General features: G+C 46.1%; 1 long non-coding RNA gene across 1 annotated transcript in view; it reads right to left on the bottom strand.

Moving 5' to 3' along the window:
• Positions 1–4622: 4622 nt before the first annotated feature.
• The window catches only part of LOC120974437 (uncharacterized), a 45832-nt gene continuing 23414 nt past the window's right edge, over positions 4623–27040 (bottom strand). The window contains exons 4-5 of the long non-coding RNA XR_012201895.1: positions 5202–5348; positions 4623–5112 (exon numbers count right to left, since the gene is read on the bottom strand). This is a non-coding gene — a long non-coding RNA (uncharacterized lncRNA). The remainder of the gene's footprint in view (positions 5113–5201; positions 5349–27040) is intronic.

The raw sequence follows: 27040 nt of genomic DNA, 5'->3' as shown, positions 1-27040 counted from the left end.
GCCGGAGAATAATAGGACGTGTGGGGGAATAGAGGGAGGGACTGGCCAATGTTGGAGGGTACGTACGATAGGGCGGCGGAGGCGCAGCCAGCCATGGGAGGCGGGAGCAGGCGGAGCCGACGGGGTGGTTTGGTTTGGGCGGCTGGAGGAAGAAGAAGACAAGAGATAGAAGATACACGACAGATGTTGGATGTCAATCCAACGGCTGGTAGGCAGAATCGTTTGTTGACTGGCTAGTAAGTCGACACCACCTTGGATAGGCTATTTCCTCGCGGGTCCCAAATGTCAGAATCCAAATCTGTCACGGTCATGCAGCCTTTCCTATGAAAATTTACAGCCCATTTGATGTGCTAGTTCGAAATAAGTTTGTGGGTGCTGGTGGGGGCTAATCACTTGGCTTCTGTAATGCACAGTGAGCTCAAGCAGTCGGCGAGAGTGATGTTATTTCCCTTGGTTGGGATTTGTTACAATATTTCACTCTAAATTAAACGAATGGCAAGCCATTTGCCTTGTTTCAAAGAAAATATGACAGTCACAGCCGAGTTGAAAAGGGCAGGAACATCTAACTCCAGCTTACAAACTGTACAAAAGCACGAGGGTTAATTGTTCACCAGGTTTACAAAAAAAACCAGATTGAAAAGGGCAACAACATCTAACTCCAGCACTGTTTTCAGCAGTCACAGTCAAATGGATCGGTCAGGTCCATAGAATGAACATCCTGGGTCGTAAAATTTACTGGATTATGACCACAATATGTTGTAAATAGAAGCCCGGCACGTTCAGAAGCTCTTTTGCCCACCTGAAACTCCTTTTTTTGCTCTTCGACATACCCATCCGTCAAAACCATGCTGCTGATAAACTTAAGCCTGATGGACAATAGTAACCTCGCATTCAGCAGGAAGAATGTGACAAATCTTGTGTTTGCACGGTTGGCTACATATCGTTCTAGCGTTATTGTCTTCAATCGAATCTCATGAGAAGTGAGAAAATCCCGATGCTTACGAATCCAGTGATTGGTTATAACTTTCTTACCCCGTCCTGTTGCCTAAATAGACATGAAGATTGAAAACAGTTAAGGTCTAAAAGAAGAGTGTCGAAAGAGCAACAGCTGAACGGTTAATTCTAGTACACTATATGCGGGCTTCCAATGTGCGTGAAATTATCACCTTTATATACAACTTCTCCAGACATGGAAAGCATTGCAGCAAGCCAATAATCTTGTTCAGATCAAAACTATTCATTTGGATATATAAGATCTTGACAGAATCCAGCACCATTGATAGGCCATCCATGGAGAAACTCTTCATTGAGCATAGAACATAATATTAGTACAAAATGTGTACTCCAAGATGATATATAAATTATGCACAGAAATTTAAAATGCAGCTTATGGTTACAAGTGTAGATGATAATATAAAGTACCTGAAGAACTATGGAGCCAAACACCATATTGAAATGAGCACAAAGATCATGTATTACACCCAAGGTCTCCAGTTTAGGTGCAGAGAGGACGGTTATTTGCAATGGTGAATAACTAGAATCAAGGATCAACCTTTGAAGCGAACGGGCATCTTGGATGATGAGCTGCCTTCCGTCAAAAGAAATTCCAATTCTTACAAGGTTAGGCGACTTTATTTGGAGACAACCGATTCTAACTGTGAAAACAAGCACCAAGCACTCCAGCGCAGGGCAACTGGAGTGGATGATGCTGTGCAATGAGGCCTTCAATATACGAACCCGCACAAGTGAAAGTTTCTTGAGAAATGGGAGTCGAAGGTTTAGTACCAGATTGTCTGGTAGGTAGCACAGCGCAAAGGTGGCGGTATGGAGAGAGGACGAAAACCACGAGATGGACATCGGTGCTGAGGGCACAAGTTCATGGCGTTCGGTATATGGTATGTGATTTCCAGGGGAATAGTAGAACCCAAGCAGCTGTAGTTCTGTGAATTCAGGGGATTTCAGCCAGGCGTCCACTGTGCAGGGCATGGTATGCTTGCTCAGGTAGCATGACAGGATGCAGAGGCTTTGAATGGAGCCCTGGTGGGAGGAGATGATGGCTCTGGGGATTTCAAAATCATTGAAGAGAGATAGCTGACGACAGTCGAGATTAAGGGGCACGGCGCGCCATAGAGGGCGCCACTGAATTGAGAGGACTTGGGTGCGGCAGCAATCCTTGGTGGGGAGAAGCGAGATGATCTCCCCAAGGACGGCGTCCGGGAGATCGCTGATGCGGTCCACCCGAGATTCTACGGGTTCCTGGGATCCGGTGGGGGCGGGGTCGCCGCTTCTCCCCGCGCTGCCGGGTGCGGGATCTACAACAGGCGTCGCCGCTGGCGGGAGCCTCATCTTCTTGGCGCTGGGGTCAGCCGACTCCATTTTCCTCGAGGGCGTCGCGTCGCGCTCACAGATTTGAGCAGAGTAACGAATGACGAGCCTAGTTGTAGTGTGAGCGAAGAAGAAGTGGAGCTGGGGGTTTTCTGTAGGAGTGAGGAAGAAGGGGAGCTGGGGTTTTCTGTAGGAGCGAGGTGAGGAATTTGGGGGTACGAGTGGAGCGAGCTGACGTGAGGTGGGTGGGAGCGAGGAGGAAGAAGAGCACCTAGTGTGGATGGGCTTTTGAATTGATTTTACTATTTACTAGTGTTGATGGGCTATTTTGTCTTGGGCCCAGAGAAACAATTACTACTAGTACAGTGGAGATACTCTACAGCTACCCAGAAAAACAATTACTACTAGTACAGTGGAGACACTCTACCGCTTCTAGCTCCTCCTAGGTCATTGAAATGTCTCCCTCTACTGAATGCCGTTGTACTTTTGTTCACCGACATGCGGGCCATGCAGCGCACGGGCCCAAATGCCATCCACCAAATTAGAAGGCAGTATGCAGGGGGAGAGTCACCCCGGTCGTAGCGCGGCAGTAACGAGCCGTCGTATCACAAAACCCCACCTCCCCGCAGTCTAAGTTTGACGGACGAAGCAACCATCATTTCACTCTTCGCTGAATCCCCTTCTCCCTCACCGTCTTCAAGAAAGGCAACACTTGCATCTGCCACTGTTCTTCTCTCCGAACGAAGGGAAGGTAAGCAGATCCGTGATGTTGGTATATTTTCGTTCAGAGAAAAAAAAGAACTTTTGCAAAGCAGTAACCGATCCTCACTCTCTTTTTTGTTTCATTGTCATTGCGATTGTGTTTTCCTTTCAGTGGTCTCCTAGTATTCGTCAGTTTCATGATGGACCAAGGAGAACCAGGCAAAGATCTGCCGATATTGGAGCAGATGCGGGAGGCTGATCCCCACGAGACAGAGAGCTCCAGGAAGATGGAGGCAACCACCGAGCTGACCCCAGATACGCTCACGGCCACTACTGAGATGGTCAACGCCCATTTGAGGTTACAGCCCCCGTGGCACTGCAGGAGCAGTTTCCCCCCTTCGAGGATGTGTCCCCCCCGCTGAGCTGCCCAAGGTGATTTCCTTCTTTGCCGATCTCGATTGTGGTTTTTCATCTAAGTATGTGGTGATTTTTTTAGAAAAGGAAGTATGTGGTGATTAATAATGCAAAATTTTATTAGCTTCGATGCCATGCTATACATAGTGGTTTAAATAACTTGTGTTTCTTATACTGAAAAGTAATTCAGAATTTGTTTCTGTTTCAATTAGAGCCCTGATGCAGACAAGGATTGTGTGGTTGTACATGTCACTCGCTATGAGGCGGACGACCTGAATATACGCACTGGGAAAACAGAGTTCTTAGGATGTTGGATGCTGGAAGCCATTTGCGCTTATACAGATGTCGAGTTGTATCCTAGCCTCACTGTTGTCAGGCGTGTTGTCCAGGGTGTACTGAAGCACAAGAAGTTCAAAGCTACTTCTTCGTTTGTGAGGCATACTGTTCTTGTCAAGCTTACGCAGGAAGATGACGTGTCATGCCTCCACAAACAAGTTTATCAGTGGCAAGGCCACAAGGTTGTCTTCATGAAGGTTCACATGATTGAGCTACCGCGGGACGTCCTCGATGATGTTCATGGCAAGGTCCGTCTTGTGTCCAGCCCAAATTAGATCGAGGCATGAAATAGTTGCCCCAGCTAGTATTTAATAGTAGTTTGGATTGTGTCTAATTATCCGAACCTTGCCTGTTATCGACCCCTCTGAGGCTAGTACTCTGTTTGAATCCGTCTATGGGAACTGCTGCTACTTTTGTGTGCCCGTGAATCATGTGAGAACCATCGTAATTGTTGCCAAAATAGATGCGTCCTCACTAGTTTTTTCATGAATATGGCATGGTAAGACATAAGTTGTCACGGTTTATAATACGAGCAGTGTGTGTTTTGATGAAATAGAGCACTCGTTCGAGAACCGTGCGCCGACGTATACATAAGTACTTGTAAACACTGTTGGTGCTACCCCACTTGTAAGCAGTTGTGCAAAACACGGCACATTGGCTCAGCTCGCTTCAACACTAGGCTATCGACCAGCTAACAATCAACAATCTGTTGTCTGACATATAATCAACTATGTATCTTGTTACAGTGGTTCATGCAGTTAATTGAGACCAGAATGTAATAAATTCCAAACGTTCACACGCTAGTCCAGCGCTCATGTGGAACACTCACATTAAACTCGTCTTCATAAAAAACTTGAAAAGCATAAGTTAAGCAATTTTATACATCTCAATGATTCATAGAACATAACAAACATATACTAGTTCACAGCAAAAGACAAAGTTGTGAGAAGGTTTACAAATCAGGAAAAAACAAGCAAGGCTTCTCTGAGCAAAGGGCCTCCCGGCAGGCTTAAATTTCCTGGAGTTCACTCTGATTTTTTCTTGTTGCCACCATTCAGGGTTAGGTTCTCTCATTCCAGAATAACCAATTATAATTGTGGTCTCAGCTGGAATGCTGAACTGAACCATGCAGTGTACTAACCAGCTGAAATGCTTGTGCATTCCACTAAATTTAAGCACCGCTATTTGCAGAAATAAGCAGACCACAATGCCTCTTGTCCGCGCACCTGTCCAAAAAACCGCCATGCAGCCGTGCCAGCTAGTCCTCGGTCCATGGATGAACTGGTAGAAAGTGCATTCCGGACTAGGATGCAGTTGTTTTCGCTTGTCCCTGCACTGCAATCAGGAAGTAAAACGTATGAATCAGCTTCTTTTAGATTGCATTGGTCATTCTACCTTAGTTACTAGTACCAATGTAGGGATACCTTGAAGACGGGAGGTTAAACGACGGCAACGAGGGATAGCCATCTCATTTTGCGCAGTTGTACTAAAACTGAGGTGTGTGCTTTTGATTGCGCAGATAGAAACGATACGGAGACAGACATCCCGAAACGATATGGAGACAGACATCCCTGTTTGCGCAAATACGAAATACGGTTATTTAAACAGTGACAGATATTACTACTTTCCCCCGTTTCCTCTTAGAACCAAGTCCTAGATTCATGCTACAGCTTTCCCACTTTCTTCCCTATTTGAACCAACGCTTTGAGTCGACTGCATGAACTAGCTTTACTTCTAATAATTGTAGAAGTCTAGATGGCTTTGGAACAGCGGACGGAAGTAGAAAAGGATCCACACGAAGGGAGCTGGGGCAGTAGAGCAAGGCAGGTTTCGAAGGAATATATACCTGAGGGTCGTCGGAATGTGGCAAAGACGGCGTCGGGAGGCCGCATCTTGGCCACAATACCGCAGGGAGGAAGAAGGGGTCGGAGACCCTCCCGAGCCGGCGCTCTCTCGGAGAGAATGACACGGCCGCCGATCGGGACGCGCGGGCAGCCGTTGGTCTCCTCCCTCGCCGCCGACGACAGCGTGAACGATGCACCTACACCCCTGCCCCGGTCGAGGTTGTCCGGCCGGATTTGTGACCAGCCGTGAGCTGAGACAGAGTGTGGCCGCCTATGTGTTGCTTAGATCTGGAGAGCATGAGAGAGTGAACGAGAGGAACCCTAGTAAAGCAAGCGCTAAGGCTCCTGCTTTTATATATAGTGGAGTGATTTTGTTGTACCAGCTTGAAAAAAATGCGCTCCTACGTGTACCCGCAAGTGGGTGTGAGAGAACTAGTGCGTGCGTGCACCGTTTCTCCTCGTGAGAGTACAATATACTATGCCCAAAGAACGTTCGCCGCAAGAGTAATAGTATAAGTGTGTGACGTGTGAGCTAAAATAAAATGTGCGCGCCATCTTTTGTTTTTTAGAAGTTCTGAGGGTAGGATGTGAAGAGCACATATGTGCGTGACGTCTACCTGCAGATAGACGGTGGGTGCGATGTGCGAGTCTGCGAGAGGACTCGGGAGAGTCGTGACTCGTGAGGGTGCGTGTGCGTGAGAGAGAGGGGGGGGGCACGTATCAATGCAATGCATGTGTCCGTAAATCATTATCCGACAAACGTTCGCCACAAGCCTTTTCCTGACGAACGCCATAAGAACCGTTAGATCGGCATCCGACGGTGTCAGTTTTGCCATGTCATTTAACAGAACAGCCACTCCCCCTACACACAAATCTTCCACGTTAGTGTTAGCAACTGCCGTATGCTCCCTCCGTTCCGAAATGCAGTGCATATAGCTTTATTGAAAATTCGAACCTCACAAACTTTTACCGAGTTTTCGTGTACCAAATTGCACATGTAGAATACCATGTATATATCATTTCATTCATCTTTGAGAGGTAACTATAAAGATGGGTGAGGAGTCTACAAAGAAAGACCATCGTATCACCCGCAGCAATTTCAAGCATCCTTTAGTGTCGAGGAATATCATAGGAACTCTATATGATATGATTTTTATAGGATTTTTTCCTTTAGAGCCAATTGGTTCATAGGAATAGATTCATATACTCCACATTTCAAAGGAAATAAACATGATATCATTTCTATAGCTTTAGAGCAACTTGGTTCATATGAATGGATTCCTATACTCCCTTAATTTCAAAGGAAAATAAACATCAACGTATATTCAATAGAAAAGTTCCTACGATATGAACCAAATTACATCTCTTTTCTAATCCCTCCTCATAGGAATTGAGATACATGTCATCTCTAGATTCAATAGAAAAGTTCCTATGATGTGAACCAAATGACATCTCTTTTCCAATCCCTACTCATAGGAATTGAGATGCTCCATGTCATCTCTTTCCCTATAACTTCCATGTATAAATCTTCTATTCCTAAATAGATAGTACAACCCACTAGTAGCTTTTTTCCAAAACATGCAACTATGGCAGAAGAACTATATAGTGTGCCAATAACTTTGAAAGATGGTCGCTGGATGAAGCTAACCCGACAGTGCAGAGATAGGCAAATCCGAGCACTACTGGCCGTTGGATATCATCAACATTCCACCAGATCTGCCACATGTACAATTTAGAAGACTCCATGGTTGAACTTAAGCATAATGCACAAACCTCAAAACACAAGCACTTCTCCTTTGTTCTAGAATCTTCTGTACCATAATTGATTATTTTTTTCTAAATGAATTGCCATTATTTGTTTTTTACTTTATGATTTACAATGCACAACCCCATGAATCTTAACATTTTTATAAAACTAATTGATTTTGAATGAGATGAACTATAAGAACTAAGCGAACATCTACATCATGCATATATGACTCAAAGCTTTACATGCTATAATGTGTATTTATTCGTAATTTGGTTTCGAAATCTCATGCGTTCAATACATGTGTACCTTACTAGTTTTGAGTAGAGTAGCAAATTTCACGCGGCCCCGGGTATATCAAAATGCAGGGCCCATGCATCATTGCCTTTCGGTCGAACCTACGTCCACAATTTTTTGTACGTACTATATATATCTCCACTGGTCCCCGAACCCAAAATGTTGCCTCGTTCCTGTAAAACCAAGCGGCCCACACATATTTAAGGCGTCGACTCGAACTCGTTTACTACGACGTTGCCCCGCACGCCGTAGTACTCCTACAAACCCTACCACCGCACTCATCATCGGTTTTCTTCAAGAGGACGAGGGAGAAGCCGATTTGTAGTGGAGGCACTTTCAAAAAAAAAGGATCTGTAGTGGAGACCCCTACCCTAGGGTGCCCTAGGTAGCTGCCGCACGCATCATTGTTTTCTCTTTTCTTTATGCTCTTGCGCCCTAGAGTGAAATGATGGTTGCTTCGTCCGTCCAGCTTAATGTGGGAAAGGTGGGGCTTTGTGATTTGACCCCTCATCGCTCATTTTCTACTACTGCGACGCTACGACCGGGGTGCCTCCAATTCCAACCGCTGCTCCGAACTGTAATTTGGTGCATCGCACGTGGAACAAGACAGTGGATGAGCCACATGTCGGCCAAAGGGGTCCTGTTAAGTGTGTCGCCATTTCGTGTGCGGACTGACCCTGCTTGAGTTGCTACGCCAACACGACAGGAGCAGCCTGCCACTTGGTTTTGCTCCTTGGTGAATCCCGACTATATTGATCTAAAAAGATACGTGCTGAACTACCCTCTCCGTCTCGGTTTTTTATTTTTAGGCGTCTCGGTTTATAGGGCCTGCACGTAGTTCTAGGTCATCCATTTGACTAACTAAATATGAGTTACTATGTCACAAAAAGTATATCATTGGATTCTTACGCGGATGTAGTTGTATTTAAAAGTTGAGGGCGGGGCTTTTCCTGCGCGGTAGGCGGGGCAGTTCCGCCTAATCGGTTCGACAGAGACGCGAGAAGACGAGGGAGTAGGCTGCTACAAACGTAGGGCTGTGTGATTTGACAGCGAGTTACTGCTGGACAGGTGGGGCCCTGTGATTTGACTTGCCATTATCATTTCAACTGCGGCGCTACGACCGACGTGAGTCTCCCGATTCCTGACCACCTCCATACAGGTGCCTCTCCCAATGCTCCACCATGTAGTAGAGGCTGGCTCTTGCATGAGAGCCCACATCTCCACTTTTTCCTTGCCTCTCTTTCCTCCACATATGCAAAAATGCCATGTAAAGCGCACTATTGTACTTACTTTTACTTGCTCCTACAGGTGCTTAAGCTTGCCACATAGGCATAAAGTCTGATGTGGCAAGTTAATCAGGAAGAGAGAGACTAGTTTGGTGACCCAAGGAAGAAACGGTGCTAAGCGCGTGTACCTAGCTGAAAAGACAATTTTGAGTCTATAGCTAATTAAATGAAGCAAACTTAGCAACACCATTTCATTGGAAGAGGTCACTCCTTGGCAAATGCAATAAATACTAGTACTCCCTGTGTCCCATAATATAAGAACGTTTTTGGCACTACACTAGTGTCAAAAACATTCTTATATTATGGGACACAGGGAGTACGAAGAAAGAGATAGAGAGGAGTAAAAAAAATACACTTATAGCCAACCTTATAGCCAACCTTGTTGTAGTATGACTGACTAAGTGATGACTATGTATGACATGCCAACATCAGATAGCCTAACGCACCGTGTTAAATCTCCAAGGGCGCGACCGCGCGAGTGACGCGACGGTCGTGGTAGGCGCGACCATGATACAGGCTGCTGGCAGCCCTTGGATCTGAGGTCAAACGGTCGCATGCTAAGTTGCTGAAAATTTGCAGAATAACCCCCCAGGATAGGATATTCACCCATAGGTCTAGAATCACACCATGCAACCGTTCGATCCCAGATCCAAGGGCTCTCAGAAGCCCGTATCATGGGAGAATGGAAAGCCACTACCCTGCCGTTCGCACGCTAGTAGTTTGCTCCTACTCGTCCCCGCACGTCCTTCAATACTATGGCGGTTCGCTCCTAGTCGTCCCGTCCATTCACATTACGGCAGTTCCACTAATCCTAACCCTCCTCCCAAATCCATGGCGTCCCAAATCTCCATGATCGGCGGTGAGTACAAGGTTAGAACCATCACCGGCGATGAGTTCGACGTCATCTACACCCGTTCTTCCGCGACGGTGAAAGGATGCCTTTCTCGCTTCAGACGCATGTTCGAAAACTCAGATGATGAGTGGGTCGCTAGGCTAGATGTTGAGTACACCACAGTCCTGGGACGAGAGAAGGATCTAAAGGACGAAGAGAGGAAGAAGCCCGCCGTGATCTAGGTTTGCGTACATAACGTTTGCTTGGTCTACCACATATGCCATGCCGACGTTGAGTGCCAGGATTTTAAGAACTTCCTCAAGGACAAAACAGTGAAATTCGTTACTGTAGACTTTAAGAACGACAAAGAAGTCCTGGGTCGGATAGGCCTCATTGTAGGCAACCCCTTCAACCTCCAGAAGAATCGGCTGGTGCCCTCTCGTCAGCCTTCAATGCTGACCCTGGCAGGAGCCATGGTTCATCCTTCGTACCATAAACTAGAGAAACCTCATTACACGTTTCATCGTCATGCATGGCAGCGGAATGTACTAGGTAGACCACATCCACTACGCTGCAATGGATGGCTACCTTTGTTTCAATATCTACAAGGGTTGGATGAAGAGCAACAGCCAAGTGTGTGGTTCAAGCAAAGAAGTATCGGCCAAGAGGAAGAGGGACAAGGACGAAGTCGAGGATGTGGACGAGGACTCCGAGTAAGGTGGCAGTGTCATTGCTCATGGTGGTTCTAAACTTCTAATGCAGTGTCTACCGGATTAGTTGCATAGTTTAATTTCAGGTGTGCTTAGTTTAATTTGAGGGGTGTGTTGTGCTGAGCCCCTAGCAGAACTATGTTATGTTTCTTCTCGTTACTTTAACTCTTCAGTATGTACATACTACTAGTATTTCATTAATAGAATTTAGCACCCCGATTAAGCATGTACTAGCTTTTTAGATAGTACTATATGCATAATTTGGCGACGAGCGCTCTCTATATGTACCACCTTTTTTTAATTTCAATTTTTGCTCCATGGCGCAATCCATCGATACTACTACTGTACAAAAGTATAATTTTTTTAAAAGGCTAAAGTACTGTTCATCACATATATAGCCAGTTAAATTCTCAACCTAGAACGATGTGCATGCCATGTAGTAAACCGATACGGAGGAAGTATAGTAAAAATGAGGTGATTTTACCGAGCGATCGGCGGGGGAGCATGGCCTGTCATGCGGTCCCACGTGTCATGATGTACCAAGGCGATGCGCGTGTCCCTCTTGAGGCAGAAGCAATACTACGTGGTTTGAGATGATGGCGAACCGAAGTGTGAAATAATGGTTGCTTCGTTCGTCTAGCAAGGTGCGGCATTGTGATTTGACGTCTCATTGCTCATTACTACTACTGGGCGGGACGAGTGGGGTGCGTCCCCCCTGCTGTTCTGCACTGTTATTTGGTGCTTGACACGTCGACCCGGTTGCTATATGTCCCACATGTCGGCGGCAGGAAGTACAGAATTCATGAAAGGGAGCGTCGACGGAGGAGTATACTACAGAATTCATGAAAGGGAGCGACTTAGTTTTGGAAAAATCTGTTTTTACGGAGTACGTACCCACTAGGGTTTATAGGGCTCATCTAAAAAACATTCGTTTCTCCGTTTGATAAGTCTCAATTCTACTATACTAGTAGTAGTACCATTACATGTTGGATTTCGAGGTGCGTTAGATCACCCGACGCAAGCAGTGTCAAGAGGAAACTAACCAATGCATGTACAAGTTCATGGAAATTTAGTAGTCATTCATGCATTCGTTCTAATTAATGCCTCGGTAAACATAACTTCTTGAGAAAAACGAGCGTACTAATTACTTGTGCAAACTACGAAATTAATTCGACCACTCACCGTCTACCTTGGTTGGAGAGATTTTGAAATTGAGCCATAAACTGGAAAGGAGGGAGTAGTAACTTTTGTCTCGATTACTATTTGTGGCCTTGTATAGATGCAAAATGTATTTTTTATAGTGGCCTTGTATAAGTAAATGGAGGGAGTACTAACCAAAGTACGTAGTAGGGACGAGGAGTAAACAGAGGGAGTAGTAAAATTTTCTCCTCGTGCTGCGAGCCACCGCGCGCGTGGGCGAGGGAGCGGGCGTAAAGGCGTACAGTAGTAGTAGTACTACTACTACTCCTCGAAAGCAAGCTTCACCTCATCCTGCGAGCCACCGCGCCCGTGGGCGGGGGAGACGGCGTACTAAGCAAGCTTCTCCTCGTTCTGCGAGTTGACGGGACACATCAAAAGTACTCCAGTGTATAGAGCCTTGCCTCTAAGGTAGGCCCCACATGGTTTGCCTCTTTTTTTAATTTAACATAACGCGTCAAGTCGCAATTTGTTTGTTCACCCGTGGTAGACGATCCTCCCTCCACCAAGTGGACAACCAGTACACGTGCCAAATTACCATGTGGGCTGCCTTTTTCGTACCGAAATGAGCTCCACCGTGTACCCGCGCGGGTGTGGTTGGGAAAGAGACGGGAGTACGTGCGCCGTGCGTGCACCTCTTCTCTTCGTGCACGTCCCCCACCTACGTGGGTGTGTGTGAGAGAGATACAAACCTAGACATAATGCGCCGTCCATCCCCATGCCTCCGCCCAGTCCGACCACCAGTCACCACCATGCCCCACTCCTCCTCACCTTATCTCTCATCTTTCTCCCTCCATTTTTATATACAAGGGGCCACTATCAAAATTACAATTTGTAGATATACAAGGCCACTAACACTAATCGATGCAATATTAATGGTGTTTGCCTTGTGGTACTAGCAAAGGAGGACATTAATTATCCCTTGCATGCATGCGGGAGTTTGTAAAAAAATGCATCTTGATGTTCCGTGCAATGCACAGGCATCTTGCTAGTCCATGAAAACAACACATGGCAAAATTACATGGCGAATGAGGGATTTGAATCTTTTGGGAGGGGCTGTTTGGATCTTGCCCGGGGTAGCCAAAATATTGGCGACCCTTTTGTCCACCGGTGCCTTTGCCACCGATGAACGAGGAATGGCTCGGGTGCTCATGCTGTCATGCATCCTCCAGCGCGCACGTTGGAGACGAGCTCGCACGAGCTGTGTTTTTTTGTCCCACAACGCCGCCCGAGCCGCCCGCAGACCGACCGGCGACCCGCAAATTACGCCATCCAACCGTAGCCGCACACATTATGACAGCAACTCAACCAACCGAACGAAATTCACGCAAACACGTAGACAAACTGATATTTCATATAAACAACGACGAAAATCATATAAAATACCGGATTTCATACAAACATGACGGATTTCATTACATTCAAATGAACTACCCGGTGCTAGTTCTGGACAGCACAGGTATATAATACCTGGCCTAAATGGTCGCCCGCCGATCAATTTGTGTTCCTCATGTCCGGCAGCATGATCATCGGACTGCCGGGAGCCCCGGAGGTATATGCTTCAGCGCAAAGGATGGCTCGCTTCCCCATTGCCCAACTGATATCATTGGCTGGTGCCGAAGATGATGGTGGCCGGCACCGGTTCGAGTTCATCACCGGCCACTACTTCGCCATGGCCGGCACCGGCTCGAGTTCATCCTAACATTCCCCTCTTCCGTGGAGCCCATGCAGGGTCGACGAAGGTCCTCGCAACAAAAGGATCCGGCAAGACACCTGCTGTGTACGCCGGCGTCGCCTCTGCGGTGGCCTTCATGGGACCCAAGCGGCGGCGGCCTCCCGTGTTCTAGTTCTCCTCGATGATGGCGGCAGACGCGGAGGCGCTGGCCACCGACTCGTCGCTCTCCGCGCACCCGGCTTCTGTCGTTGCTTGCATGGCGCGGCCGCCGGCATGGGAGTCTCGGCCACAGAAACGGGAGACGCGGTACGAGGCGGCGGCGTGGACGGCAGCAACGACGCCCGTGCGCCGCTCCTCGTCGAGCTGGCCTGGAGCGGCGAGTTGCTGAACCGCGCGCCGGCTTGGGGCGGCAACTGGCTCCGTCGGGCGAGGGGAGGGAGGTGGATCAGCGAGCTGCATAGCTCGTATCCGGCGGGCTACCCAGCCGGCTTGGATGCAGAATAACTACTCTTCGTAAGCCATTGTAAGAGTGGACAAAATGGTGGAGGAGATAGGGGAGCGGCGGAGGTGTGAGATTCTTGGTCGGCGTTTGGCCTCGTTTAAATAGACGGCGGACGGGAGGAGCTCGGCCGGCGTTGCGTCTAATGCCGGCCCGGTCATGAACGGACGTGTGTCCAGAGTGGGGTTCTCGGCTTCCACACGGGCGGGTTTCATGGAGGCGTACGTTTGAATGCGGCACGGAGGCGTGTTCAGCCGGGCGTGCCGCGAGTGGCGCCCTCGACTCTGACCTAGGACAACGCGCCGTTCTTCCACTGACGTGTGGGCTCTTTGGGTGCATGGCCTGCATGTCAGTGACCCAACGCAGGCAGCGCACAGCAGAGGAACCTTTGGTGGGCCAGGGCGGTCAGAAGCGGGCATTTCATAAACCGATGATTGTTCATTGAGTGTGACGTCATCTTTTTCATGTAGATAAGCCTACTATGTTGATAGCCCGTTCGATACATTGTGATTCATAAAGACCGCTGCAAACATCAATGTTCTACTTATCACAGATAAGATTGATTAATACCCGTAACAATCCATGTCCTTAACAAAGGGTGCATGCACGTATAGGTTGAGCGTGTGTCTTGCGTCGTGTGCTGTGTGCATGCAGGCGTGCGAGTGTTGCGTGCGTGCAAGGGTACGTTTCAGTGTTGCATGCATGGGTGCGTACGTGCGTGTGTTCGTGAGTGCATGTGTACGTGTTAGTGTTGCACGCCAGCATGCGTGCGTGTGTACGTGTCAGTGTTGCACGCCTACATGCGTGCGTGTCTTGCGTGCGTGCATGTGTACGTGCGGGGTGAGGCTACACGTCAGTCGACTGACTTTTTCATCTCTGGTGATTAGATTTTCCAACCGTTGGATACGAAATCAAGGGCCTCCAGTTTATCATCAATTCCACCCCCCCCTTAGCCGCCAGCCACCACCGGCCGAACCGCCAGCCCCCGCCGCCCGCGGCCGGCCCGCCCTCCTCAAAACCACTCCCCACCGCCGGTCCGCCGCCGCACCGGCCATCGCTCTAGCCCCCCCCCCCCCGCCAAGCTTTTTCTCCGGGGATCCCCACCCCACCGCCCAATGAACGCCCCCCAACCGCCGGTGACTGCCAACCAGAGGTCTCACGACTTCGAATACCCACCGACCACTAATTTATTACCATTTCTGTCCTTCATATACGCGCTGACGGGTGGGCCCTATGGTAATGTGCGCTGCTGAATGTGGACCGTTTGACTGGTCAATTGATCGTGTTATCAACAAATTACGGAGCTGTATGGTGAGCCAGTGACTGTATGATCACCCTAAAATGTAATCCTATTTTATTAACACAGTACAGACTCAAACTACCATTTCTTTCTTTCATATACGGGCTCACAGGTGGGCCCCACGGTTACGCGCCCCGATGGTGCAACAGTAGTTGCGCCGCGTTGAACGTTTGACTGGTCAATTGATTGTGTCATCGACAAAATACGGAGTTGTACGGGTGAGCCAGTGACCGTATAATCATGATATGTACTCCCTCTGTCCCAAAATATAAGAACGTTTTTAACACTACACTAGTGTCAAAAACGTTCTTATATTATGGGACGGAGGGAGTATTTGTTTAACACGGTACAGACGCAAGGGCTCATATATACGCGCAAGCACTCACCGCTATAAGCGCACACACGCGAACCCTGCCCCTATGAGCACCTTCGAGGGAGTGGGCCAGCATATATGATCTTGAGATTTTACGAAGTCATCATAGGTGCCTCGTAGTCGAGTGGAACGTCTCCTCCCACTGAACGTACATCGCCGGAAAATACTGAAATTAACACAAGATAAATGTGAGCACCGGGACTTTAACCTTGGTGGGCTCGAGAAACCACTGTCCTCTAACCATCCAACCACATGTTGGTTAGCACGACAAAATGTATGTGGTGACTGTGATGAGCTTATTCTGAAGTCCAGTGACCATATCGTGCTTTCGCTTCAAATACAATGACCGTAAGTGTCGTCAACAAAATACGGAGCACGCATAAAATGCAAAGTCCATCAGTGTCATCAACAAAATATGGAGACGTATCGTGAGCTAGATACCGTTGTACTATTGTATATGCTTATTTTCTTACTGGCCGATTGCGTGTGTGGTGTGGTGGGCACATCATTTCTAGTTGTGGTGGGTCAACATGAAGACTCATGGGTCGGTTCCATCCTGCGCCACATATAGGTTGGACCGAGACGTGTTATACGAAGACCCATGTGGAGGACTCGGCGTACAACACGAAGCTACCAGAGTCGCGGAGGACTCTATCCCCACTGGTGATAAGCCGACTATATATGATTTGTAACCCTAGGCCCTTAGTATGTTATACAATCTTGGGGGCTAGTTGTCGATAGTATACACACACGCACAATGCCTGGTATTCACGTGTACTTTGTACACACCCCTATCACTAATATACAGTACCAGGAGTAGGCTCTTTCTTCAACTGCAAGGGTCCGATCCGAACTAGGGTAAAACTTTGCCTCGTATTACCATCCAGCCTAACAGCCAGGGGTATCCTATCGAATGATATGATGAAATCATATCTGCCAACTACTAAGAGAGAGGTGTGTCGGGGGGGGCAATGTTTGTGAGAGAGGCCTAAAGATAATGTGCGTGCGGGAGACACGTAGGCACATATATGTGCGTATAGAGGGCTAGTAGAGACCGTGCATGTGTATATATGCATGTGAGAGAAATAGTGTTTTCCAACTAAGATTAGTGAAAAGAGTGGTACATAGTAGTCAGAAAGAGAGAGAGAGAGAAAAAACAGAGAGAGCATGTGCGTGAGACACCCCGACACCCTGAGAGACATTGTGAGCATGTGTGAAAGAGAAATGCCGATGCATATAAAGTGTGTGCACTTATGCGTTAGATAGAGAGATATATAACGCGTTTCTGAGAACGGGGCGAGGCATAGTGCATCTACGTGTAAAAGGCGGTTCCACGCATTAAATTAAAATATAAATGGCATTATTATTTTTGGATGAGATCATGAATTTTGCAAATTGCGTATGGACGAATATCGGTCAATCAGACACCCATACTCTATTGAATTCTAGCATGTGCATGTGTTTATTTCATATTATCGATCCATAGAGTGAGAGCGGTTTGAAATACAGGCAATGGATGCTTTTGCAATTCATATATAAACATTAATTAGTGCACTCCATGTGTTAGTGTGAAGCACTTTATACATTTGTCACTCTCATGGATACATTCCAAATTGCTAGCTACGAAATAGAATACATGTCGAATTCAACATAAAGGGGATTTCGAAGATTCGAATTCATAGGAAGTGCATTCATCTATTTGAACCCGAGATAATGGCATTTGTAAATCAGATGTAAAAGGGGGCATCAATCTTTGTTGTGAGTTTGAACATTCTATATATATTCATACGCATATCTAACTTTTTTTTGCAACCAAGGAGATTATATCTGGAACCATGCATGAACTGAGGTAAGTTGCATATTTTTTAATATATACTCGTGTACAATGTATATTCAAATGTACCCCCTCCATTCCAAAATAATCGTAGCTTTAGGATTTTCAAGAGTAAAGATTTGTGAAGTTTGACAAATCCTGAAAGTTCAATTCAAGAGAACCGAAAACGTTAATGCTTCTGCTCCCAAATATTGAACGAAGCGCCAAATAGGCCTCTGGTCACCCGAAACCGCGCGAGACTAATGTTTTGGTGGTAGGAAATTACTGTCCTGACTCTGGCCCGTGTAGCCTATCGGCCCGATTCCAAAGGTCTAAACCGGGGTAGGTTTGTAACTTCACCAAGACGGCAGTCTCAACCGCCTCCGAGAAGCATTCATACGCCGTGGGCGCCTACCCATGCGCTCGGCCGAAATCTACCCCGCCCACATTTGGGACACCTGACATGACTGTCCTACCCCCAACCCGCAATATGTCCGAAATTTTAGATGGGGGCAAAGTTTGTAACTTTCCCCAAATTTCAAACAAGCGCGTCTCAAACCGAAACATTGTTCCCCCTTAGTTCCCCGCCTCCCTCCGTTTCCCCATTCATACTCCGTGGGCGCGAAAACACCCTCTCCACCAGCCGTGAAACCCCAGCCTCCTCTGTCCTCCACCCCATAGCGGCCAATCCACCGCCGCCCTCCTCCATCACGCCGGAGCCGGTACCCCGACGTCGTCGTCCAACGCATCCGCAACCGCAACGCCCTCAAGGACTTAGCAGCTGAAGCCGAGGCAGAGCTGCCTCCACGACGCCGACGTGCGCCATACCAGAACCACTCCGACCACGCCGTCCTGCGCCTCACTGCTGCGGCTCCACTGTCGCTACCGTCCACCGCACCAGAGCTGTTCCCGCTACATCGTCGTTCGCCGCCTTGGATCTGCTTCCCCGCCGCCGACAGACGGCCACCGCACCACACTCAACAACTTGGCCATGGGTTCGTCCAAGGCTGCACCGTCCTCCACAACTTCTGGTTTTCGGCGAACAACAAGAAGATCGTCGGAAAAATAGAAGGAGGACACAACACTGCCAGCAGAAAGAGGTACTCCTCTTCCCTTATTCGTGCAAATCTTACGTCTCCGCTCACACCGTATTTATCCCACGAAAGAAACTAGTTGAGCGCTTCTTACTGCATCTTCTTCGTGATACTAAATGCACAAGGTTTCCTCCCTTTTACTATTTCACCTTTGCTAGAGGTCAGTAGCCCGCCTGGATTTCAATTCAGGGTCAGTCGAACCGCAATTAAAAGAAGCAGCACCCGCTTAGGCGCACGGAGCACCTAGTCCGCCTGTTCCCCGGGGAAGCGGCGCATCGGTGTCTATCATAGGGGTGTGGGGCGCAGGAGCTGCTTGCGCCCAATCTGGAGGTCGGCGGGGCTTGAATGGATGGCCGGGGGGCGGTGCCAAGCACGGCGGTGCGGTGAGGTCGAGGGGAGGGCGCAGGCAGGGGAGGAATACTGGGCCAGTGGTCGCTGGCGTTTCGAGGAAGATCGTCAACACTGACTGGCTGGAGGTAGATGAAGGCGATCTGCCCGTTCTTTGTACATCGGACGGTGCAGAAAAAATGGACTGACCTATTTGCTTTCAGTCGACTGTTATTTTCATAGAATCCTGTAGTAATTTAGTGTGCCATGCATGTTGTAGAGCTATCATATGTCTCCCGTCATTTATTTCTCACCGACCTGCTATCTGCTACCTTTACACTGTACTAATTGTGCACACACTTCACCCATACTCACACTATTGTTTTTTTATGCATGGGTATTTCAGACTCTGACGCAGTGTTGATGAATGCAGAAAAGAAAAGACAGAAGTGGCTCCAGTGTAATTCGAAGATAAGCACTAAGCGTTTCAGCGCTCTAATGGGTGCAGTGTCAGCAGTTGGAGACAGTAAACGTACCTCTGCAGTTGATGATCTCAATTGCCACACACAACCATCCCAGGTGCTTGCTTTAACTTCGCGCTGTCAAATGTGGTTGCATGTTGCATATGGTGTCTAGCTTGTATTGCTTCCAATTTGGTTAAATTGCATCTGCTTACTTTACACATTATACCTTTGATAATGACATGCCTTCCTGTTTTTGATACATACTACATATGTCTATTAACCATGTTCGTACATCAAACTAATGCTCTTTTGTATCCCTCGTCAATCACTTATGATGAGACAGTCACCCGAGTGGGTTACTGTGAGACGCCCTACTCGTTTAAAGAGTGCAGTGTCATCCTCCCCACATGATTCTCAAGAAACAGCAAGGCTAAATGAAGATAGTCAACGTAGCTCTCTAGTTGATCACCGCAATTCCCCCACACCACCATCGCAGGTGCTTGCTCTTACTTGGCAGTGTGATATGTGGTTGCATGTTGCATATGGTGTCTACCTTGTAATGCTTCTAATTAGGGTAAATTGCATCTGCTTAGTTAACACATTATACCTGTGAATATGACATGCCTTCCTGTTTTTGGTACATACTACGTCTTTCTATTAACCATGTTCTTACATCAAACTACTTTTCTTGTGTATCCCTCATCAATGCTCCTAATTTGTTAAATTGCATCTCCTTAGCTTACACATTATACATGTGAATATGACACGCCTTCCTGTTTTTGGTACATACTACATCTGCCTATCACACCATGTTCTTACATCAAACTACTGTTCTTGTGTATCCTGCGTCTATCGCTTATGATGAGACAGTCATGCGCGTGGGTTAATATGAGACGCAATACTCTTATAAAGAATGCAATTTCATCCTCTCCACATGATTCTCAAGAAACAGCAAGCCTAAATGATGATATTGAACGTAGCTCTGTACCTGAAGACCGCACTTCCCCTACACCACCATCACAGGTGCTTGCTCTAACTTCGCAGTGTGATACGTGGTTGCATGTTGCATACGGTGTCTAGCTTGTAATGCTTCTAATTAGGGTAAATTGCATCTTCTTAGTTTACACACTATACCTGTGAATATGACATGCCTTCCTATTTTTGGTACACACTACATCTATGTGTTAACCTTGTTCTTACATGAAACTACCTCTATTCTGTATCCTGCATCAATCACTTACGATGAGTCACCTTTATTCGTTGCATATTGCATATTATTTCTAGCCTGTTGCCATGTATTGCTTCTAATTTGGTCAAATACATTTGTTAGGGCACCCTTTTAATTTGGCAGAGTGATATTGGTTTCATCTTTCATATGGTTTCTAGCTTGCATCGATTCTAACAAGTTCAAGCACCTTGTGCTTAGTTTACACTTTATACATCATACATGTCAATATGTCACGCCGTCCTGTTTTTCATACATATTCCATCCTCCTATCATGCGGCTGCCTTACATGAAAGTAGTGTTCGTCAGTATCATGCATCAATGAGTTCTGAAGAGCAAATTTTATTCCTTTTTTCTTGTGGGTTTGACTTGACAAGGAAAAATCAAGAAAGAGGAAGGAAAAGAGTAAGGAAGGCGATGATGGTGGTCCTCTGCAGCAACGTAAACGGAGCATCTGTACCGATTCTCCTTGTACTGATAGTGCATTACAAGGTCCAAGTTTCCGCTCCCCTACTCCACCATCCAAGGTGCTTGCTCTAACTTGGCAGTGTGATATCTGGTTGCATGTTGCATATGGTGTCTAGCTCGTATTGCTCCTAATTAGTGTAAACTACATTTGCTTAGCTTACACATGATACATGTGAATATGACAGGCTTTCCTGTTTTTGGTACATACTATATCTGTCTATCACACCATGTTCTTACATGAAACTACTCTTCTTGTGTATGCTGCATTAGTCACTTATGATGGGACACCTTTAAGTTGGCAGTATGATATTGGTTTGCGTCTTGAATATGATTTCTAGCATGTATTGCTTCTAGTTTGATGAACGCCACCTATGACGAGACAGTTTTAACTTGGCAGAGTGATATTGATTGCACCTTCCATATGGTGTCTTGCAGTGTTTCTAATTTGTTGAAGTGCCTTCTGCTTAGTTACCACATCATAGGTGTGAATATGTCAAGCCGTCCATTTTTTCGTACATATTCCATCCTCGTATCATGACTTTGCCTTTCATCAGAGTAGTGTTCGTCAGTATCATGCATGAATGAGTTCTAAAGAGCGAATGATATTCCTTTTTCTTGTCGGTATGACCTCACAATGCAAAATCAATAGAGCTGAAGGAATTTGGCAAGGCATTGGATGATGGTGCTCCTTCCGAGCAACTGAAACGGAGGTTCTCTACAGATTCTACTCCGCCATCCTCCCAACAAGATTCGCAAGACAACGCAAGGCTAGACAGTCAACGTAGCTGTGTAGATGATGAGCACATCTCCCCTACTCCACCATCACAGGTGCTTGCTCTAACTTGGCACTATTATATGTGGTTGCATGTTGCGTATGATGTCTAGCTTGTATTGCTTCTAACGCCTGTGAATATGACATGTGTTCCTGTTTCTACATCAGACTACTATTCTTGCATATCCCGCATCAGTCACTTATGATAAGGCACCTTTAAGTCGCCACTGTGATATTGGTTGTGTCTTGCATATGATTTCTAGCATGTACTACTTCTAATTTGTTGAAACGCCATACAGTTTGAACTTGGCAGAGTGATATTGGTTGCATCTTTCATATGGTGTCTAGCTTGCAGTGCTTCTAATTTGTTGAAATGCCTTCTGCTTAGTTACCACATCATAGGTGTGAATATGTCACACCATCCTGTTTTTCATACATATTCCATCCTCGCATCATGTGTTTGCCTTTCATCCGAGTAGTGTTCGTCAGTATCATGCATGAATGAGTTCTGAAGAGCGAATTTTATTCCTTTTTCTTATCGGTTTGACTTCACAATGCAAAATCATTACAGCTGAAGGAAATTAGTCCGGCAGTGGATGATGGTGGTCCTTCGGAGCAACTCAAACAGGGGGTCTCTACAGATTCTACTCCGCCATCCTCCCAACAAGATTCACAAGACAACACAAGGCTGGACGGTCAACGTAGCTGTGTAGATGATGAGCACATCTCCCCTACTCCACCATCACAGGTGCTTGCTCTAACTTGACACTATTATATGTGGTTGCATGTTGCGTATGATGTCTAGCTTGTATTGCTTCTAACTTGAATTGCATCTGCTTACTTTACACATAATGCCTGTGAATATGACACGTGTTCCTGTTTCTAGAACATACGTGTACATGATGAGCACATCTCCCCTACTCCACCATCACAGGTGCTTGCTCTTACTTGGAACTGTTATACGTGGTTGCATTTTCTGTATGATGTCTAGTTTGTATTGCTTCTGATTATGTTGAATTGCATCTGCGTAGCTTACAACTTATACCTGCAACGATCACTTACCCATAAGACACATTTGACTTGGGACTGTGATGTAGGTTGCATCTTGCATTGTCTTCTAGCTTGTACTGCTTCTAATTTCTTGAAATGGCACTTACGACGAGACACTTTTTACCTGATAGAGTGATATTGGTTGCATGTTCATATGGTGCCTAGCTTTCATTTCTTCTAATTTTGTTGAAATGCCTTCCGCTTACTGTTTTTTCATACATATTCCATCCTCCTATCGTACGTGTGAATATGAAATGCTGTCCTTTTTTGTATATATTCCATCCTCCTATCCTGCGCTTGCCTTACATCAAAGTAGTGTTCGTCTGTATCATGCATCAACCAGTTATGCAGAGCTAATTTTATTCATCTTCTTGTGGTTTTGACTTCATAAGGCAATATCAGAAAATAGGAAGGAAAAGAGTAAGTTAGGGGATGTTGGTGGTCCTCCGGACCGACGCAAACAGAGACTCTCTAGATTTGCCACTGCTACTGATAATGAAGTTGAAGTCCCAAGTCTACATGATGAGTTCATCTCCCATACTCCACCATCGCAGGTGCTTGCTCTAAGTTGACAGTGTGATAATTGGTTTCATGTTGCATATGTTGTCTAGCCTGTATTTCTTCTATTTTGATTAAGTTGCACGTGCTGAGTTCATACGTTATACATGTGCATATGACATGGCTTTCTGTGTCTAGAATACACTGCATCTATCTATCATACCATGTTCTTACATCAAAGTACTGCTGTTGTGTATCCCGCATCAGTCACTCATGATTGGACGCTTTTAACATGGCAGTTTGATAGTGGTTGCATCTTGCATTGATTTCTATGTTGTACTGCTTCTAATTTTTCGAATTGCCACTTATGACAAGACACTTTTAACTTGGCAGAGTAATATTGGTTGCATCTTTCATATGGTGTCTAGCTTGCATTACTTCTATTTTCTTGAAAATCCTTCTGCTTAGTTTGCACATCGTAGCTGTGAATATGTCATGCCGTCCTGTTTTTCTTACATATTCCATCCTCATACGGTTGTCTTACATCAAAGTATTGCTTGTCTGTATCATGCATCAATGAGTTCTGAAGAGTGATTTTATTCTTTTGTGTTGTGGGTACAGCTTGACATGGCAAAGTCAAAAAAGAGCAAGGAAAATAATATAGTAGGGAGTGCTGTTACTCGTCGGGTGAAACGGAAAAGGTTCTGCCATCGAGATTCTGCTGGTACTTATAGTGCAGTAGAAGGTCCAAGTCCACTGGCTAAATCTACAAACACAGTATCACCTGCTCCACCAGCTGCAGCATCCGCTTCAACTGTACCAGCATCTCAACCAGTTACTTGTTCGTTTGCTCCGAAACTGGCCAGTTCCCAAGCTGCCTTCACACCTAACACTACTTCCGAAGCACTGCTGACACAACAGGACTTGGCAAGATCAGATGAACCTCATGAGCATCAACACCACGACGGTACCTGACCGAGTCAAGTTGCAGTTGCATGCTCCTTTATATGTACTCTCACAGTTTGATGTACACTAACACTTTCCATATTCGTTGTTGAACTAGCACCACGGCGCAAGCGGAAACAGACATCAGGGATAATGCTTGACAGATTAACAAAATCTAAAGGAGGAAGAATGGAGATCCATTTTGAGGCAGGTTTAAAAAGGCCACGTGATGCTACAGAGTCAGCCAAGTTAGTATCAGAGGCAGCCGTTGCCGTTAGGTGTCATGCACGTATCCTCCCAACGTGGATCCAGTACAGGAATGAGAAAGACAATACCCAGTTTAACACCTTCCTTGACCATTTATCCGTAAGTAATGTTATTCATCGCAATTAGTAATATTGTCTTGTTCTGTCCCATACTCTCTAGCTTCCTCCTAATAAGACACATTCTTTTTTCAACAGATGAGGTTCAAGTTGGATCCGAAAGATGATGCAACTAAACAAGCATGCACTCATGTTTTTTCAGTCTGCTCTGCGATAGTATCGGTAGCACCTTAGAAAATCTCACTTTGAAGGCAAGCCTAACAATGAAATCGCCCAAACATCTCCAGTGGAATATATTACAGATGAAGACTGGACAACCCTCGTTAAACACTGGTCTGATCCAATGTATCAGGTAGGCTATATGTATTTGATCAGACCACATATTGAACTTGTATTTATGTATGTGCCTTACAAGTGTATCTTCTTCTAGGCTAACTGTTTGAAGAACAAAACCAACCGTTCTAAAGTGAAATTCCAACAGACAACAGGATCTCGTAGCTATATTGCACACTGCGAGGCTCTTGTAAATAGCTGCTACTTCCTTGTTTTTTTGTGCCATATTATCGTATCTATATTGACTTGTTCCAAATACAGAGGAAAGCCCGTGCGGACCAAAAAGAACCTGAACCGAATGCAGTGCAAATCTTCAAGGATTGCCACACCAGCAAGATGAAGGGCATGAGCACACCAGTTCAAGCCGCTGTTGTAAGTCCTTACTCCTCCTGCCCTGAACTGATTGGTACTGTGATGTGTTCATTTAACTACTTGGTTTGCAGCCAATGTCAGTTACTCTGTTCACTCTTTTGGTCTTGATCTGTAATCTAGTTGTTATGTTCACGTGCGCACACAATGATAAAATAGCCTGTTTGTTTTATATCTATTTGCCCATGATATGAATGATGTCATACTATGTTCATCCTACTTTAAACCATGCCTCTTTATCCTTAGATGTCAATGAATGTGAGGAAATAGACAATACAGTAGGCATGCTACATGGACATATGTTCCGAAAGTGATTTTATTATGTAGTTGGCACTACAATACATGCTAATGTACTACAGTAGTTCACCAAAAATAAGTTATGTATAAACGTTTAACCTACTTTGTTTGTTTTTGTCTCATTAGTAACTTATCTGGTACACTAATCTACAAGTTCAAACTTTCAGGAAGCTATGGAACAAATGATTGAACAGCCACAACCACCTGAAGGTGACGAGGCTACTACAGGCACAATGTCACCTCTTGTTGCAGTGCGTCAGTATCTCTCCACTAACAGTGCAAAAAGCACCTTCCTGCGTAATTCTGGGTTGGTTGTCAAGGTAACCTCGTCCAAATCGCCTACTGAACATAATCTTCCTGCTAGACAGAGTGATATATCTGCGCTCCAGACACAAGTCCAATCCCTAATGGACGTTGTTTCAGAAACAAGAATAGTGGTTGAGAAATGTCGTCAAGATATGAATGGTTTTGAAACCAGACTATCAGACATTCGCTTCGTTGTTCAAGAGCAATGGCCGAAAAAAGGTGGAGATCGTGCTGCTCCATCAGATTCTACAGCCTGAAACATTAGCACTCAGGTCAAATGATCTGTGCTTCTATACATCTGATGGTGCTTTTATCTGGAAGGACTGTAAACTTTATGCCAACAGGCCTTTTGTTGTATGGTTGGAATTTATTTTGTTGTGATACAACATTTATGATGCTGCCTCAGGCTGCAGTAATTACGATGCTATTTTTGTATAGTGTAGGTTTATCTTAGTAATGTATTCGGCCGAAAGCTTCGTAGGAGCCCAACATGCCAACATTCGTCGGGCCCATTCCAATTGGGCTAAAAACGATTACGGGCCGAAATTGGCATGTAGCCCACTAAAAATATCTGGGCCTAAATCAGCATAAGCTTTCATATTTTTCTGGTAGGCCTGTGCCCATAGTGGGCCTTTAACAGGCCTAAACATAATTTGGGCCCTCAGTAAAAATAGGTCATTTACAGGTGTAAATATCTCGAGCCCATAAAAACCATGGGCCTTTAATAGACCGAAAGTGAGATTGGGCCCATTTACGATGCGGATCTTTGATAGGCCGAAATTCGGACGGGCCGTAAATGCGCCGGCCTAATACACGGGCCTTTAACAGGCCGGAACTTCGGTCGGGCTAGATTATCGTCATTTTTATATGGGCCGTTAATGGGCCCGATATGACGTTGGGCCACATATGGCCCATGGTTTACGTACAGCGTTAACAGGCCGAAAATGACAACAGGCCGAAAGTGGCCCAAAGCTATAGTGGGCCTCTAACAGGCCGAATGTCAGACATGGCCGAATATGACCCAAACCCTTCAGGTTCATTTATGGGCCGAAAGTTTTGATGGCCTGTAAATGGGCCCAAATGAAGCCGGACCTTTAACAGGCCGGAAATACACCGGGCCGTAATTCGGCCCAATTACTTAGTGGACTGTTAACGGGCCAGAAGTGACCATCGGCCGCGTTGATGACAAGTTCAGGACAGGCCATTGACGGGCCGATTT

The sequence above is a fragment of the Aegilops tauschii genome, chromosome 2, assembly GCF_002575655.3.
Source record: "Aegilops tauschii subsp. strangulata cultivar AL8/78 chromosome 2, Aet v6.0, whole genome shotgun sequence".
Lineage (NCBI taxonomy): Eukaryota > Viridiplantae > Streptophyta > Magnoliopsida > Poales > Poaceae > Aegilops > Aegilops tauschii.
The sequence above is the reverse complement of the archived record's forward strand: the minus strand, read 5'-3'. Positions and strand labels throughout refer to the sequence as shown.